The sequence below is a fragment of the Lissotriton helveticus genome, chromosome 4_1 (assembly GCF_964261635.1).
Source record: "Lissotriton helveticus chromosome 4_1, aLisHel1.1, whole genome shotgun sequence".
In the NCBI taxonomy this organism is placed as follows: domain Eukaryota; kingdom Metazoa; phylum Chordata; class Amphibia; order Caudata; family Salamandridae; genus Lissotriton; species Lissotriton helveticus.
The window spans coordinates 1,724,911,344-1,724,929,628 of record NC_136063.1 but is presented as its reverse complement, the minus strand read 5'-3'; positions in this window follow the sequence as shown (position 1 = coordinate 1,724,929,628).

Here is an 18,285-nt window from a genome sequence, read left to right as displayed (position 1 = left end):
GCGGACATTGAAACAGTGGCTTTTATTGACCCAGCCTGGGGCCAAAAAAATGAGTCAACTTTGGTAATTTTTACCAATCCAGAGCCAGCAGCAATATTAGCTACAAACTCAAAACAACTGAGTGAATGGGGTATTCAAGTAAGTTCCTATACGTCCCTTAACTACCCGACCTTCTTAAAAAAAAACCTTGAAACCCCGCTGCCCAACAATACGGGTTCTGATTCAAATGTGGAAGGGAGAAGACAGCAAAAACAGCCAACGCTACGGGGCCCAAGACAGGAATTAAAAGCAGCACCCTGGATGGACACTCCACTTCAAGTAATCACCACAGCTGCAGGCGGTCCACGCAAGTGCATATTTAAATTACATGAATCTCATGATTGGTCCTGGCTTTCCAAGGCCTTAGGGTAGTACACAGGCAAGTCAGTCAGAAGGTAAACCAAAGTCTGACAAAGCTCGATGCTTAAATATTTGCTCGTGAACATTAGGGGCCTAACCAAAGAGAAAATGTTTCGCACAATTAAGGACCACCAGGAGTTAAACGACATCCTTGCGATCCAAGAGACTTGGGCAATGGAGAATACCACCTGGGAAGATTTCACTACAGTCGAATCCCTTGCTATTCCCTCTGTAGTAGACGGCCATGCATCCGGAGGCGTGTTGATCGCCGTAAAGAACTCACTGGATGCAAAATTAGTGACACTCTACAATGGGAAGGGCGATTATATTTTTCTCAGTATCGAGATCAAGAGCTACGATAAGGGGATAATATGGCAAAAAATTATACTCGGTTGCATCTATCTACACCCTGTAAAAACTCGCCGGGAGGCAACTTTAAATACTTTGATTCCTATAATAGAGGATCTGGAAGCTCTATTCCCAAACGATTTGGGGTTGCTAATGGGAGACTTCAACTGTAATCTAATGGTCCCGGACCCAAGTCAATCCTCCCAAATAGTACAAGGAAATGAAGAGTGGGCAATACCGGAGACAAAGTCTCAATACCAACGGAAGGAAGTTAGCGGAATGAGACTTGCAACAAAACTAAATCAATCTGGTCTGCGTGCTCTTAATGGAAGATTTCCCACTGATAATCCTGCAGCCTATACTCATATATCCCCCTTCCGCATGGCTACTTTAGATTACATCTGGATATCTCTTTTCGCCTTCCAACTGGTGCGCCAGTTCTTGGTAATGCCATCTGCAGACAGCAATCATGCCATCCTAGTATGTAACATCGCCCTTTGCCCTCAATATCGCCCAATAATTCCCCTGATTGGACGGGAATTAAACCTCCAGAAGGTAAAAAAACTGAGATGGTCCGAGGAGAACTGTGAAGTACTTGAAACAGAGATTGATAATCTTCTTTCCGAACATTGCCAAGATGGGGCTGAGTATTTCGCAGGTCCCTCCTGGGAAACAAGACTGAGTAAATTCAGAGATCAGCTGGCATTAAAAACAACGAGTAGCCGTCCGCAGGTGCTTCCGGCTTCGACTATCTTGCTGGAGCAAAAACAAGCTGTAACTCTCTCAAAGAGTAAACTAAATAAGTTGCAACGAGCCCACACGTACAGCGAAAGCCAACACAAATCTCTGAAGAATGATATACCAGCAGCTAGAAAAGTCTATAGGAAGGCCAGATTCGCCTTACAAAGACAGGAAGAAGAGCGTCACTGGGCGGCAGCCTTCGAGATAACCAAAACCAAAGATCAAAGGAAGTTTTGGAATTGGGTGAACGAGGCATCCAAAGCTGCCAAACCTCCGACTGCAACTAATATCTCCCCCGCTGACTGGGAGAAGTATGTCAAAGAGCTGTATACAACATCGGGCGTACCAACTGTTAGTAGGGGCGTCCAACCAACACTAGACCTGCAAGTCGAGGAGGAAGACACGCTATGTCCTATTAAGATAGCAACTGAAGAAATAGCTGCGGTAATAAGGAAAATGCGCTCTGGTGGTGCCCCAGGCCCTAATGGAATCCCAACACAGGTTTTTAAAGCTGCTGCACAAAAATGGGCTTTGCTGTTGACTCCACTATTCGAAGATGCTATACTGGGACGTACCATCCCGCATACGTGGCAAGGATCACTTTTAGTACGTTTACATAAAAAAGGTTCGCGCTCTGACCCCGATAACTATCGGATGATAGCTCTACTCGATGTGGACGGGAAAGCCTATGCAAGTATATTGTTGAAAGAACTTACAAAATGGGTGGAATCGAAGAATCTAATCCCCTTTAGTCAAACTGGCTTCCGAAAAGGCTGCCACATCGAAGACAATTTGATTTCGATAGTCCATTTGATGGAGACTACCATAGCTGCAAAAGGCAAATCCCTGTACATGGGATTCATTGACTTCCGCAAAGCATTCGACAGCGTTAGCCGCCCCAAATTATGGGAAAAACTGTCAAGATGGGGAATTCCGCGGGCACTATTAAATGCGCTAATAGCCCTTCACACGGACACATGGGTCACTTTTAGTACCTTTCCATAAAAAAGGTTCGCGCTCTGACCCCGATAACTATCGGATGATAGCTCTACTCGATGTGGACGGGAAAGCCTATGCAAGTATATTGTTGAAAGAACTTACAAAATGGGTGGAATCGAAGAATCTAATCCCCTTTAGTCAAACTGGCTTCCGAAAAGGCTGCCACATCGAAGACAATTTGATTTCGATAGTCCATTTGATGGAGACTACCATAGCTGCAAAAGGCAAATCCCTGTACATGGGATTCATTGACTTCCGCAAAACATTCAACAGCGTTAGCCGCCCCAAATTATGGGAAAAACTGTCAAGATGGGGAATTCCGCAGGCACTATTAAATGCGCTAATAGCCCTTCACACGGACACATGGGTCAAGGTCAGAGTAACATCAAAATGGACCACCTCTAACAAAATTTATACAAATAGAGGCCTTAAACAAGGGTGCACCCTTGCACCACTACTTTTTAATCTGTACCTCGCTGACCTCCCTGAATGGTTAACTGGATCAAGAGCCTTCCCCCCAGGAATTGGCCAAAGCAAAATTCAAATTTTGCAGTATGCGGACGATACGATTCTGCTAGACCAAACTCAGGTGGGCCTCCAAAGGCTGTTCAACTCTCTCGCCCAGTATTGTAAAAATAATATGCTCGAGATAAACGTAGGCAAAACCAAGGCGATGGCAGTATCATCTACGAACACAAAAAAGCTCTTGTGGTTCATAGAGGGGAAGCAATTGGAGACTGTCCCTACATACAAATATTTAGGTGTCTGGATTGACCACAAAGGTAGATGCTCGGTGCATATATCTGAGATGCTGACAGTGGCTCGCCGTCTAGAGGGGGTCTTTTTGAGAACAAAGAATGCCCTACATTCTCAGGATTTGGTTCCATTAATAAAATTGATTAATGCAAAATTTTTGCCCACAATTACCTTTGGAGCAATCATCTTCAAGGACAAACTGAACAACTGGCTTGATAGAGCGCAATCATCATGTTACCGCCGGGTCTTTCGATTGCCAAACTCGACTTCCCATGCCCAAATACGGAAAGAATTTTCTCTATCCTCCATGCGTTGGATCATGGCTGCAAGATTCGTTACATATTGCTTAAAAGCGAAACAAGCAAATTCTCATACGCTAAAGAGCTGTATATGGCTGGTCCTCAAAAACCCCGCAACATCATGGAATAAATATTTAACGTTCTGTCTCAAATCGCTCGAAGCGGGGGACATATGGTCTTCTTCTCTGCCCAACGAAACGAAAGGAAATCTCTTAATCAAGCAAGCTAAAATCCTTTCAAACCAATCGGACACACAACTGGTACTCAAGCTCTCTCATGGCACCTGGGCCGCCAAATTATACGCTTCGAAAACTCTTCCATCTTATCTTGCATCAGCAATGAAACCGTATATTAAACACCAGCTAATGAGATTCCGATTTGGCCTAATTCCGCTGAAAGCATATAAGTTTGGGCAAGGATATAAGATAGGAGCCTCCTCCCAATGTCGGTTTTGCAAACGGGGAGAGGAAAACTTAATTCACATTTTGTGCATTTGTCATCAATTGCGGCCACAAAGAATATTCTGGCTGAGACCAATTTGGCTCCTTCTAGGTATTAGAACATGCCAAGAAGCACTCGAGGAATGCATGAGGGGGGATTCGCCTCAAATGGCGACCCGCTTTGTCAAATTTATTTCTGAAATTAATTCCATGACTTTTCCCTCCGTGCAATGCCTGAATTTAATTCCTTGCAAGTAATTGATTTTTGACTTTCCTTGTCTTTTTACCTTTCCTTCCTACCCATTTACTGTTTTAGTCCTAGTTTTTAACAGTCTCGAATGCCTATACTACCGTTTTTTGTATTGCAATGATTTTAAATAATTGTGCAATAAAACAAAACCTCACTTGTGAACAACAGAGCTATTCACAGTCATGAGATCCAGGTGGTTGGGACAATAAAATGCCAACTTTATAAAAGTAAAAACAAGATTTGTGAGGATGCAATCCTTCCCTTCTATATCTTAGTGTTCTTTAGTGAAATTTGTATGTTTTGTATGTTTTGCGTGCGAACAGATACCGCAAAAATATCCCAAAATTGCAGCTCCATACAATAGTATACCAATAGTTATCCAAATGTGTATATCTCAATTCTTCATGTTGCAATATCACTACAGAGACCGCGTTGTACTACCGTGATTCTTTATTCCATGATTTCAAATGAATACTACATGCCTAACCAGGCCTTCTATAGCATCACGTCCAAATGAATAATTAATCACAGTAAACTCGTGTATGTGAATTCCACCCAATGCATTTTGAGCCCTGTGGCTCTTCATCAGGGGTTACTGAAACAGAACAAGAGAAACAGCTCAACCCACTGCTAAATGTGCATTTTCTACAAACTAGATCCATTTCAATGATATAGCACACAACCTAAACCTCCACCCACATAGACCCTCATCCCGTCATTACTGCTGTGTATAAGAAAAAGAAGAATAAAATCTACCGAACGTGAATACTCACGAAAACCCTGCACTCTAAATTTAGCTCACACCCACTATCAAAAATGATCACAAACCTCTAGGTGCATGGTGCTTAGATATTGAAAACCTCACCTCCTGCCCCCAATCTCCTAGAGCCAGCCCCCTTCGCCTCTCTACTACTCCCATACCATAAAATATACTGCTCTCAAAACTCATAGTCCCATGCCTCTAGATGCCAAATATCCCCATCTTCCTTAAAAAGCTCAACAAAATGAATTACCTTGGTGAGCTGCAAACAGCAGCTTCGTCTCTTCGTTCTTCGCCGAAGCATGTGTACTAGAGTGTGTATTCAACAGGCTTTTAAACCATTTTTCCTAGATGTTCACCCACATGTCCCTAATTAATCTAACAAGCTCAAAGTCAAGCTCTACTCTGTGACCTCTCCCTCTATTGGCTACAAGTCATAAAAGAGTGTGCACTCTACCCAAACTCCCATAAAGCAGTGCGCCGTGCTTAAACCGCGTGCTCATTACCATTCATAGAATTCCCCTCACCCCGCAAAAACACACTAACAAAACCCCTTATGTCTGGATTAAATTATCCCTCCACCCCAAGATAGTAATTAGGATACTCAACTACAGTGCTAATGTGAACAACAAAACCATCATACACATGCCTCAATATTTAAAGGAATCAAGAGTTACATAAAAATAAAAGTAACAATTAAAACACATTTATGAAGTTAGAATCAAACTGTCCCACAATTCTGAAATTCTAGTTCACCATAATTTCACATAAACCACTCCGAATGTTCTGTGATTTAATCTGTCCCCGAGGTGATAAAAGTTCACCCTTTTTCTTGAAGTTCAACCATGTTATCCTACGGGGTGCAAATCTCGTCGGGACGATTACAGTTGCAATGCAATAAAGAATCAGGGTAGTACAACGCTGTCTCCGTAGTGATATTTCAATGTAAAGAATTGAGATATAAACATTTGGATAACTATTGGTATACTTTTCAAATAGACTGGTAAACGCAGTATGGAGCGGACTATTGAAAGGAAAAAATCCATCATTCAGCAGTGCGGCAGACTGGTGCGCAAGTGACGTGCCTCTTTGGATTACAACTTTATAAAAGTGGCATTTTCAGAATTGTAACTTAAAATACAGCTTTACCCTTAGAGAGGATTTTAAGTTACAATTCATTTGAGTGTAAACAGCAGATCGCTATCTGCTATCAATTTGAAATTAGCACTTATTAACTGTGATAAGATAATCCAGTGTTAGTGAATTGGAGAGATGGGCCTTTCACCTGTAAAAAATGATTTTCGGAGTTTTTGACTGCCAGGACATGTAAAATCTAAGTACATACGTCATTTTTTTGTTAATAAATACAATGCATTCTGACCTATGTGCCTTTAGAGCCTACCTAAGGTATGACTTATAAGTATTAAAAAGTAAGGTTTATGCGTACTACACAGTTTGTTTTGCCAGGTTGGGAAGGCAGTTTAAAACTGCACATAAAATTAAAGATTTTAGCCCAGAATTCTCTGACTTTGGAACAGTGGTATAGTAGGTGTGCAAGGTCGCCCTTCTCCTTGTCACAGTTCCAGCAAAGGTCGTTTTCTCTGAGCCCTAATGAGGAGTGTATGTTTTATGTTTTATGTGTATATTTATGTGTATGTAAAAACAATAAAAAACGTATTGAAATAAAAAAAGACTACCCCTACAGTATGCAGTGGAATGCCTGAGACATGTTATACAGTGCTACTTTAGTAGATGACATGAGTGCTGCTGTCCCCAAGTAGCTTTCAATTTACAGGCTGGGGTACCGGCAGTACAGTTTAATATGGACTTAAAAGTAAACTAAATGTGCCAATTAGGTGTAGTCCAATTTTACCATGTTTGAATAGAGAGCACAAGCACATAATCACTTGCTGCCAGGGAAAAAGTCCTAAAAAGTCAACAAAAAACAGGTTCAGCCAAAGAAGCAGAGAAAAGCAAACAGCTGGTGTGGCTCTACAGAAATGGCAAGGGCTAACATTCTCATATTGTAGCAATGGCATATTTTGAAGCATTCATATTCTCCTTGATATGAGCCATGTACGATATTTTATAGTAACAAGTCGTGATCTATGTTCAGGAAAAAGTGGGGACAGTGTGAGATGAGCAAGGTCATCATTATCAGCCACATATCCTTAAAAAAATGTAATCTTGCAATTGATGAAAAGAGGAACACACACACAGAAGGGCGTTCCGAAATACATGCTTGAAATGGTGAAGTACGATTTGCCCCACCTCCCATTGTAGAGGGTGCATATTGTGAACATCATAATCTAGCCAAATTATACCACTGAAATTAAAACAATTTGAAAACATCATTTTAACGTTGCAATCAGACAGCAGATTCAGTCAACGTGTAAAAATAACCAATTTCAACAACATTTCCTACAATTGCCACACACATTTATTAAGTTAGCATTTAACTGAAATTTCTTTAATTGTACAGCTGGCTTAATTTTACCAGTTTCTACCTTAAAAAACAGTAACAATCAACGGATTTGTAAGCAACCCACAAAATGATCGTGCTTGCCTAGCACAGTACCGCACAAATATGTTAAGTGTGACCTTTTTAATTACACTATCTTTTTAAATATTTGATATCCCAAAAATGTGCTGCAATTCAGAAATGTCCTCGTATTGGTATTCAAAATATATTAGTGACTGTGATGTACAGTGTTTCATAGAAATACAAAACCTCAGAAAATAAAAATAAAAACACTTCAGCATCATTGCGAAACTGTAGAACTGCACATAATCAGCAGCAGGTGCTAAAAATGAGTGAATGAGATAGCGCTGAAGTAAAGTTCTTGAGGGGTTTTAGCTCACGATTCAGCTTTCCCTTTTTAACTCGTTTATAGTCTAAGAACATTCTTACTCATTGACCATCACCCACCACTTCTTCCTCCCATCAACGAAGATGCAAGAAATGCAGAACTACGGGCCATATTATCAAGAAAGGGCGATACATTATCGCCGCTTTTATCGGCAGGAAACTGACGCTAAAGCGGCGATAATGGGCTTGATAAAATGCCCTTGTGAATTCCCATAGAAGCCCAGGTTCTGGTGTTAACCGGGCTTCTATGGGAATTCACAAGAGCATATTATCAATCCCATTATCGCCTCTTTAGCAGCAGTTTCCTGCCGATAAAAGCTGGATAATGTATCGCCCTTTCTTGATAATATGGCATTCTATGAGGTTATGAAAATAAGATCTCACAAAACGGCCTTGAACACCTTAATGCACATCAGGAATTTAGAGAATGATTTTTCTTTATTTCCTTCAGAATTAGACAGAGGTACCTGTCAAGGAAAAATGTCTGTGAAAATAATGTAGTGAAGGCCAGAGGAGTAACTGTCATTGGTGAAGCACGTGCAGGGGCACCAGGGCCCAGAGCCCTGAGAGGCCCATTTAAAACCGGCAGTGCTGACTTTACTTCCTCAACAGCAGTCAAAGGGACCATTTTCCTTGCTTTGCACCTGGGCCAATGACATCCTTGCTAAACTGCTGGTTAGGGATATGTGTTACAGAGGCGCCACCTGCCCTTGCATGATGTCTCGCAGAGTTTGTATTGGAAACAAACCTTTGCAGTACACAGACCTATGCTTAAACAAATTCTGAAACATTTCGCACATTCTATGTTTGCTGTACAGTGCAGTACACATGTAGTGTTTAGAGAAATACAACTATTGCACCAAGTTATATAATATTTATTTATTTTTTATTTTAAAATGTTTATTTTGAAATTCTGGCATAGATCAGACCATCCTGCACCTACCTAGATTGACAATCTCGCACTAAGAGATTCTTTAAGATTCAAGGCATAGGATGCACCTTGTATTTTTGGTTCTTTTTGAACTCCCTGATTTTTTCTTTATTACTGTCTGAATGGCATGCTAAAATAACTTTAAATAACTGTAGCTTTGAGAATAGTGTAAACTATGTGAGCATGCATTTTAAAAAAAAGAAGAAATATGACTATCCATTCCTCTGTGCGATGAAGGGTAGTCGGTCATTAATTAATCTTATTGTGTGCTGGAGGGTAGCATCTCCTGACTGAAGGTGTAAGTCAATAAAAACATTAGCACTCTCCCAGCCTGGAAACAGCTTCCCCTCGATGCACTGCAATTGGTCCGAATGGAATTGGTATTCTGGTTAATCCAAAATTAATTTAAATTTGTAGATCAGATTGGTAACTCCTATTCTTATTCAACGAGTCAATGATTGCATAATGAAGCTCATGAGGGCGTGTGTAGTCAAATGCTTTTATTCTTATCATGATTTTTCATTTTGTTACATCGAAATTATACATTTCATCCCAATGCATTTCAGGCTGTGCCCTTCATCAAGGGATATATGGTCTAAACAAAAAACACAAAAATAAGCTTTGTCAAATGCATTGCTAATCTAATGAAGGATCAGTGTGAAATTAAGTGAAAATCCATTTATTAAAAACATTTACAATATGCACATTCATGTCATTGTTTACTCAAACTGACACATGGAATATAGATATTATGTCATTCTGACTTATGCACCATGACACTGTCGCAAAGTTACAAAAAAGTGAAATCTCTAAGTGAAAAGAGTCACGGGCCAATGTTGTACAAGTAACATGACTACTGTGAAGAAAAGCGCATGGGTTTACTAATTGCCTCATGTGTTGAAACAGTACGCTGGGTTTGTTAAACACCCTCAGAGTGTGTGTGCTGTCTCGGATGTGTAATTAGTTGCGAGTATATGTATTTATCGATAACTACCTCAACGGATAGCATGTGTGGGCATTTGTGAATGTTCACTGATTTAATTATACACCCTCATAATGGTAAATTTAAATAATTATAAAAAATGTAATCACAAAACCTGGCAATCTCATAGTGACATGCCAAATAAATTAAAATGAGCCCTACATAAAATTGTTGCGATGATGCTACAACATTAAAAGATACAGACAGCAAAATGATGTAACAAGTTGATTTAAGCATTGCAATGTCATAAACAAACTGACACCAACATGTATAGTTAATAAACAAACAATATCGCAAATAGCAACTGAATTCCATACGGTCATTTAGACCATTAGGTATTGAAAAGTCAAACTTCTTAATTGAATATATATCTCATACCTCAGAAGGTTTTTTCTGTTGTCAATTCTATCTCTCATTGGGATAAGTTATAACACAGTGAATCGCAGTTGGCTGATCCTGTGACACTGTGAGTGAAAATGTGATGCTACTACTGACTTGGGGTTGAACACTTCTTTTTGGTATTTCAGTGCTTTTTCTATGGGCCCTGCCAAGAACGAATTTTCAGGGAAACTTACATGGCGACCATCTAAAATGCTGTTGGAGCCTTACCTCACGGTTCAGCCTGACGCTTTGGGGTGGGTGCCCAACCTGGCGAATTTAACATTGTAGCAACATTCTAAAATGTGTATGTATGCTTCGTTTTAGTTTATTTGGCATGTCACTAAGAGTTTACCAGGTTTAGTGATTTATTTTTTTATAATATTGTGTTATTCATTTGATTTACCATCACAAGGGTGTTAAATCAAATCAGTGAACATTCACACATGCCAGCACAGGTTGCCTCTGAGGGAGTTATCGATAAACACATGAACGCACAACTAATTATACATCCAAGATAGCACACACATTATGAGGGTGTTTAACTAACCCACCTTACTGTTTCAACAAATGATCGCATAGTTGTCAACTGAGGGACCTATTGTTAAAAACATGTGTACTCTTCACAAATGATTTTGATTTTAACAAACTACAATTCCGAGTTAACCCACACACTGAGGAACGTATTGTTGAAAACATGTGCACTCGTCATGAGCGTGTTAGATTTCAACAAATTACTTCCCCAAGCAAACTCTCACGTAGATTCTATTTAGGTTTACACAGTTTTACAGCATCATCTGTATCTTCAGACCTGCACCTTTATGGAACTGAGCAGGAGATTGTAGGTTCAGCTGATGTAATTTTTCCATTGCCCTTCCTAATATAAATGTACAAGTCAGCAGCTGAATGTTTCCTGAACAGCACACGCACATCTCACAAGAGGCTTATAGGCTGGCCCTCACAGCCAGTTTTATTTTAATTATAGATTCTAATCCTCGAGGCAGCCATTTGATTTACACAATTACTTCCTTTTTTTATGTTTTTAGTTTAGCTTTTCTAGAGTCCTTTGTACCCACACCTGTTTACATCGGTTGTATTACCCACATAGTGGTCTAAATGTTTTCCGTGATTTTGTACATTAATTGTCCATAAGAGGCTATTTTTTTTAAACACTGTGCTTTGCCCATGTCGTGGTCAGTAAATTCATCTTCAGAGTGTTCTGCATGCACATAAATGGTTTCAAGTCAATTGGTAAACACATGCGCTTTTCTTCACAAGCCCCCAATTTCTGGACACTAAACAAAGTATTAATATTATTTGTACAACATTGGTCCGTGATTGTTTTTACATAGAGATTTCACTTTTTTATAACTTCTTGAAGGTAATATGTCATTGCATATATGCTAGAATGACAGAACAATGTCCATCTTCGATGTATCAGTTTGAGTAAACAGTGACATGAACGTGCACATTATGAATGCCTTTTGTTAACTGGATTTTCACACATGTAAAATCACACGGATCCTGCTTTGATTAGCAATGTATATGACTAAGCTTATTTTGAATTTTTTTTTTTAGAATATATATAACTCCTGATGAAGGACACAGCCCGAAATGCATTGGCAAGTGATGTATAATTTCCATGGGATGGAATGAAAAATCATGCTAAGAGTAAAAGCATTTGTCTACACATGCTTCCGCCTCATGAGATTCATTATGCAGTACTTCATTCATCGAATAAGTTTTGGAGTTACAAATCTGATTTACAAACTTAAACTAATTTTGGATTAACCAGAAAACCATTAGGGACCAATTGCAGTTCGTCGAGGGGATGCTGTTAACGGGCTGGGAGAGTGCTAATGCTAACATGCATGTTTTAAACATTTATCTCTATGTTGCAGTCAAACGCCCTCCTCTAGTCCATCAAACAGTAATGTTTATAATCTCCGACACTTACATTTCTAGAATGGTGCAGGTGCCCCAGGTCAATTTCCCTGGCCGGCCTGAGCCACCCAATCACAGCTGTTGAATGCAGCAAGAGATGACACAGAAAAGCCAAGTTCATTTCTTGTCACCAACTGCCACCATTCTCAGATGAGGAAGTCTGTTGGCAGTTGACAGTGCAGACGTAGAGCAGCATAAAACCAGAGAAGGAGAGATGAACACTTTTTATTTGATATGAGCTGTGTTCTGCTCCTCTCTGCTGTGGTGTCATTTCTCGAGGCTTGAGCTGTGAAACGAGTGTTAAAGCTTTCCCTGGCATCTGCACCATGTTCATGGAAAGAATTAAAGCATTGATAGTGGTATAGCGGGAAGCCAGTGCAACTTTATAGTACTATTGCTTCACTTTAATTGCTTGCACTTTCCAGAAACCAAACCACATTTTTAGAAGAATGACAAATGACAGTGATATATTTTTGAACTCACAAAAGTAAAGTTAGTGATATTAAGTCTGATACCGCCCACCAACCCAATTATCTCCTCCAGTTCCCCTGTAGCCCTGCCGAAGTTCTGCTTTGGCTCAAGGTGTACACTGGTGCCACTACACCATCCTCTGAGAAATCACAATTATAACCAAGGGCTATTGGGGTTAGTGGCCTCCTTGTCTCTTGCTGCAGTGTTCTCTTGAATCAAACACATAGAAGGTGATGGGAGGAATTCTTGCAATAATTCCAACCACTGGAAATCGATTGAGGTGGTATTCCAACCCATCATTCTTTTACCCCCCATGCCATCTAAGATTAGACCCGGCCATATTCAACTCAGTCTTGGTGCTTCTCCAATAAGAACAGTCAAGCCAGTCTACACCCACTGTATCAGCAGGCTGCTCTACTCGCCAAGGGATGATATTGAATGCACTCGTCTGGTGCTGCGATATCAGCAAAGTAGGTGATTAGCTGAAACCTGTTAGAGCATCAGTGGGATGTTTTATTATTTATTAGGAGTGGATGGGAGGGCATGGTATACTTGCTTAAGAGTGAGCAAGTGCATGCCTGAAAGCTCTCTTCTCTTTGTTGTGTGCCTATCATAAAGAATGTCTCAAAGAGGAACTGTTTTGCCTCTTGTCCTCATAATATGGAACACATGTACATAGGCAAATTGCTGTCACCGAAGTGGCTGACAGACCGAACATCGAATTGCTGTCCACAGGGCTGATCCCAGAGTAAGTCACAGTGGCAAGAAACCCAATAAATGAAGATGGCTGATCAATTGTTCAAATGTATTCATGCTCTTCAGTGGGCTGATCAAACAGTGAATGACTCTCAGTCTAACTAATGATGGAAGAAGGTTGAACAGAAGCCTCTTTTGTGAAGCTATGATTATTTATAAATATGCTATCTGTAACCATTATAGCTATTAGTTGAGGGTGGTGGGAACCCAGCTAAAATAATAATCCCAATCCTGGTTGGAATGAAGCACAAAAGTCACTAAATAAACCCGTGCTTATCCCTCTGGAAGCTTGGTACAAAGAAGTCATGGTTAACTTAGAGGCAATGTATGAAGTATTTATAGGGTACTCAAACAGCAACATAGTGAAAGCACAGCACAAGAGCAATCCCAAACAAATTTAGAAAAATAGCATAAATTGTAATAAATAGAATTACACCAATACAAGAAAAATCAGTAGAAATGGTGTTTTGAGATATAAAAATGTAGGGTAAATGTGTGAAGAGGTGCGAAGCACCACCTGCGAGTATATGGCTGTGTTGGACCAGGACTAAGTCACAAGTTCAGTGTGACCACAATAGAGTGTGGACCGGATACAGGACCCCAGTTCACCTCACTGGACGGTTTCCCTACTGACTTCAATGCGAGGTCTGTGCTGTGTTGTTTTGTGTTTTAAGAAAAAACAGTGGCTCCTGTGGAGAAGAAACTTAATGGTAGATTGAAAGAAGAAGCGAAAATTTGCATATATATACAGGGATTATGGTGAGATGTCAGATAGAAATGAAGCCAGAAACACTGAATACGTTTTTCAATAATTGTATTAAAATTTGTATTCACAGTGAAAGCGATTTTACATGAAATATCATAAATTATTTACAGTTGTGAAATGTGTCCCAAGTGAAATTATGAACCTAAAACATAGAAATAGCATTTGTGAAACAATATGGGAAGGTTTCAATTAAACTTTGTTGTTTTCCAAAAAGCGACCACTCTTTTTTTCATACATAACATCTATATGATGATAGAATGCCAATTTCACTATTCACCTTTCACTGTGAATACAAACTTCAATACAATTATTGAAAAACGTAATCAGTGTTTCTGGCTTAATTTCTATCTGACATCTCACCATAATCCCTGTATATATATATGCGAATTTTCGCTTCTTCTTTCAATCTACTATTAAATATCTTCTCCACAGGAGCCACTGTTTTTTCTTAAAATACTTAATCACCCTGGTTCCGTCGTGAGTAGGGTTCCCTTGTTTTTCCTTTACGACGTGTTGTTTTGTGTGGCTCTGTGTCAGATCTGGTGAAGCATTCACATACACGGTAAGGTTTGCGGAGCTTTGCATTGCACAGCATCTGATCCTGTGAAGCTTTCAGCCAGGAGAAGTGTGGCGTCGCTCTGAGTGGCTCAGTGTCACTCTGCATTTGATCAACTGAAGTTTTAAGTTGGAATCAGTGTGGTGCGGCTTTGCAGGGATCTGTATCGGTTTCACTGAAGACTTCAACTTGGAGCTGCACAGCTGTGCTGGGCCCTGCAGTCCTTCGCATCGGGTCCAATTGAACCTTTAATTAGGCAGGGAGAAGTACACTCTGACTCCTGCCAAGGGTCCAGGACCTTGAAGACAGCACTCGGGGACAAATCTCACTCCCACAGAGGCCAGCAGAGAAGACTCGGTCAGGTCTAGTTGTTGCTGGTTAAAATGATAAAAAAGGGATGTTGCAATATATTTATTACCACAATTGTATTTATTGTATGTACTTGTTTTCAATCTATTTATTAAGTGATATGTGTACTTCTCAATTTAAATCTACATTCTAAATTATTATTTATAACCAGTTTACTATATGCATTGATTGAACCATCTTTTTTTTCTGTACACTTGCAGCTTCGGTTTATGTTCTATATTTAAAATACTAAAATAATTATTTTAAGTAAATAAATAGTCTTTACTGGTTAGCTATAAAGTAGGAGAGGCCTCTGAAGCTTGCTGTGTCCCTGTAGCTCACACAGGAAGTCAGCCAACTGACCCTTGGAGTCACTTGTGGTTCCCTGGGTTCAGGAGAAGCATGTCCAGTCTTCCTTCTTCATTCAACTGGGACGTGCTTCTTCTTAATCTTCACGGCCCAGGAAATTTCTGATTTCAGGTTCTGGGGGTGCCACTTGTACACCCAGTGCCAGGCTGTGGTTGGGGGACACCCCTTTACCTAACCCTTACATTGGTTCTGGTCAGTTCTTCCCTTTCACTTTCCTCTATGTTTTGCACTTGTCCCTCTAAAGCTCCTTGAGACCCTCACAGGTGAGTAGTCGCACCTTATAAGATTACTTATTGATTGATTGAGTTAAACAACAGGCAGGCAGGCCTGGGTGGGAGCTGTGTGTGCCAGTGACAGGGTAGGCTTGTTCTGAAGTTTCTTTTTGAAGTGCAAGAGTCACAGTTCTTTCCCAGCCATCCTGTCAGGAGGACCAACTCATTTCTAAACCCAGGTTCTTTGTCCATTGTCTGGTTCCAATACTCATTTCTCAGTGGGGATGCCTTCCATAGTCAGGAGACCCTGGACACTGGCAAGAAACTTTGGCATCATTATTGACGATACCCTATCTATGAAAGACCATGTTCGGTCCCTTTGTGGCAAAGGGTTTGCAACCCTGAAACTCTTAGCCAGACTCTTCCCTTGGATACTGCTGGACTGCAGGAGATCAGTCATGCAAGCCCTGCTGATAAGTCAGATGGACTATGGGAACGCACTATTTGTAGGTATGGCCGAGCTCCTGTTCACGCGTCTACAGGTACTTCAGAACGCCGCTGCCAAACTTGTCTGCAACAAGAGCAGGCTAAATTCAACCTCGACATGCATGAAGATCCTGCACTGGCTACCCATGCGCCAAAGAGCGGTATTTAAACTACTCAGCCACGCACATAAAGCATTGTACCTAAGCGGCCCTAAAATACTCCAGGAGAACATTGAGTTCTATGTCCCCACAAGGAGCCTGCGGTCACTTAATCTAGCATTGGCCAGAACGAAGCGCATAAAAAAAGTGAGGAGCGGAGGGCAATCCTTTTCTTATTTGGCTGCTAGGAAATGGAATGAACTGCCTCTGGATCTATGGCTCAACTCCAACTACTTATTATTCCGGAAAAAACTAAAAACATATCTGTTTCCCAAGTACTAAAACCCCCTCTTGCAGCTGAACCAGAATATTCATTATTAGCGCCTTGATATCCCTCAGGATGAGTGTAACGCTCTATAAATAAATAAATAAAATAAATAAATAAAGGCACATTTGATTTAGGTAGGAAAATGCTAACTGTCTTAAAGTGGCATTTTAAAAACAGTAATCTAAAATCTGGCTTTTAGCATTGAAGAGGATTTTAGATTACAATGACAATAAGTGGAAGAACGATTAGTCTAGCCACTCCCGTACTGAATTCATCACTTATAAAATGTAATAAAGTAAACCTGTGTTAGTCTATGGGAGGCTGGCTGTGCCACAATGAAAAACAAATGTGTGTTGTTTTTTCACTGCCAGGACATTCAAAAAATAAGAGCACATCCCAATGGTTAAATACTTCCCTGCCTATGAGCCTTTAGTTCCTACCCTAGGGGAGACATGTAACTAATAAAAAGGAGGTTTTAGACCTAGCAAAAAGTATATTTTAACAGGTCGAAATGACAGTTTCAAAACTCCATACATGGCTGCAATGGCAGGCCTGAGGCATGTTTTATAAAGCTATTTTCAAGTTCTGTAGCAACACTAGTAGTATTCAGTTTACAGGCCCTGGATACATGCAGTACCATATGCTAGGACCTTATAAGGCAATTAAATGTACCAATTGGGTGTATACAAATGTTCTTTTGTTTGGAATGGAGAACATAAGCGCTTTACCACTGTTTAGAAGGAGTAAAATGTACAGAGTCCCAAAGACAACAAAAACAGATTCAAAGGAAACAGGGTAATGAAGGAACAAATCTGGCGGAACACCCATCAATGGATGATGATTTCAAACTCTTTTTTACACAAATCATAAGGTTAGAGACATAGCAAAAGCTGACTCTAGGCCAGATCTAATACTTTGGGGGAAAGATATGTTACTTATGTTGGAAGTTACAAGTTGATTTGTAAGCTAGACCTGCTTAAAGTGGTGAACCCTCTTGAAATAACTTGGATATAGTGGAATTTGAGAACCTCATTTCTAAGATTTGGATGACAATTTTATGAAAGTCAGTAATACTAACTGAGTTTGCATCCAATTGTATTTTTTTAATTATTAAACACGACTTTACAACTTTGGAGTGCTATAGACATTTAAAGAAAACCTCTAGCTTTGTTTTACATACATCATAAATTAATTAACTATCATAATAGAGGTCATTTAGCAGTTTAAGCTGTATAATTTTTTTGTTTGGCAATAGCCAAGACGTTTTGTGTTTCATAAAAGCATATGTACGCTACAAGTTTACTTGAATTTGTTTTGAGACAGCCATTGTCATTCACTGGTCTGCTGTAGTGTCGTTCATATTTTTCTTCCACCTATGAAGCATTCAGCATGGTGCCTGGGATCAGCCCACTTCAGTTTTTGGCTTACTTTAATGTGAGTGACTGTATTTTGCTCTTGCACAATGTGAACTTCCGGACAATAAGTAATTCCCTCTAGTGCCAGGATCTACTGGTGCAATGTGTGCTTTTACAGAAAACAAATATATGTTTTCGATTTTAGACATTTGTTTTTAAACAATGCATGCCTACATACTAAAACCATTCACAAACAAAATAAGCATTGGCAAAGTCAAAATGTCATCACCCAACAGCAGACGAATTAATTTTGCCAATGCTTTTTTCTTCATACTATCAGATATCGCTATTAAGATTTACTGTTGAATGGCAACTGTGAAGTTGAGAGTAATTATCTGGAAAAAAGGAACATGCAGTGATGCTGATTAAATCCCTGCATTGTTT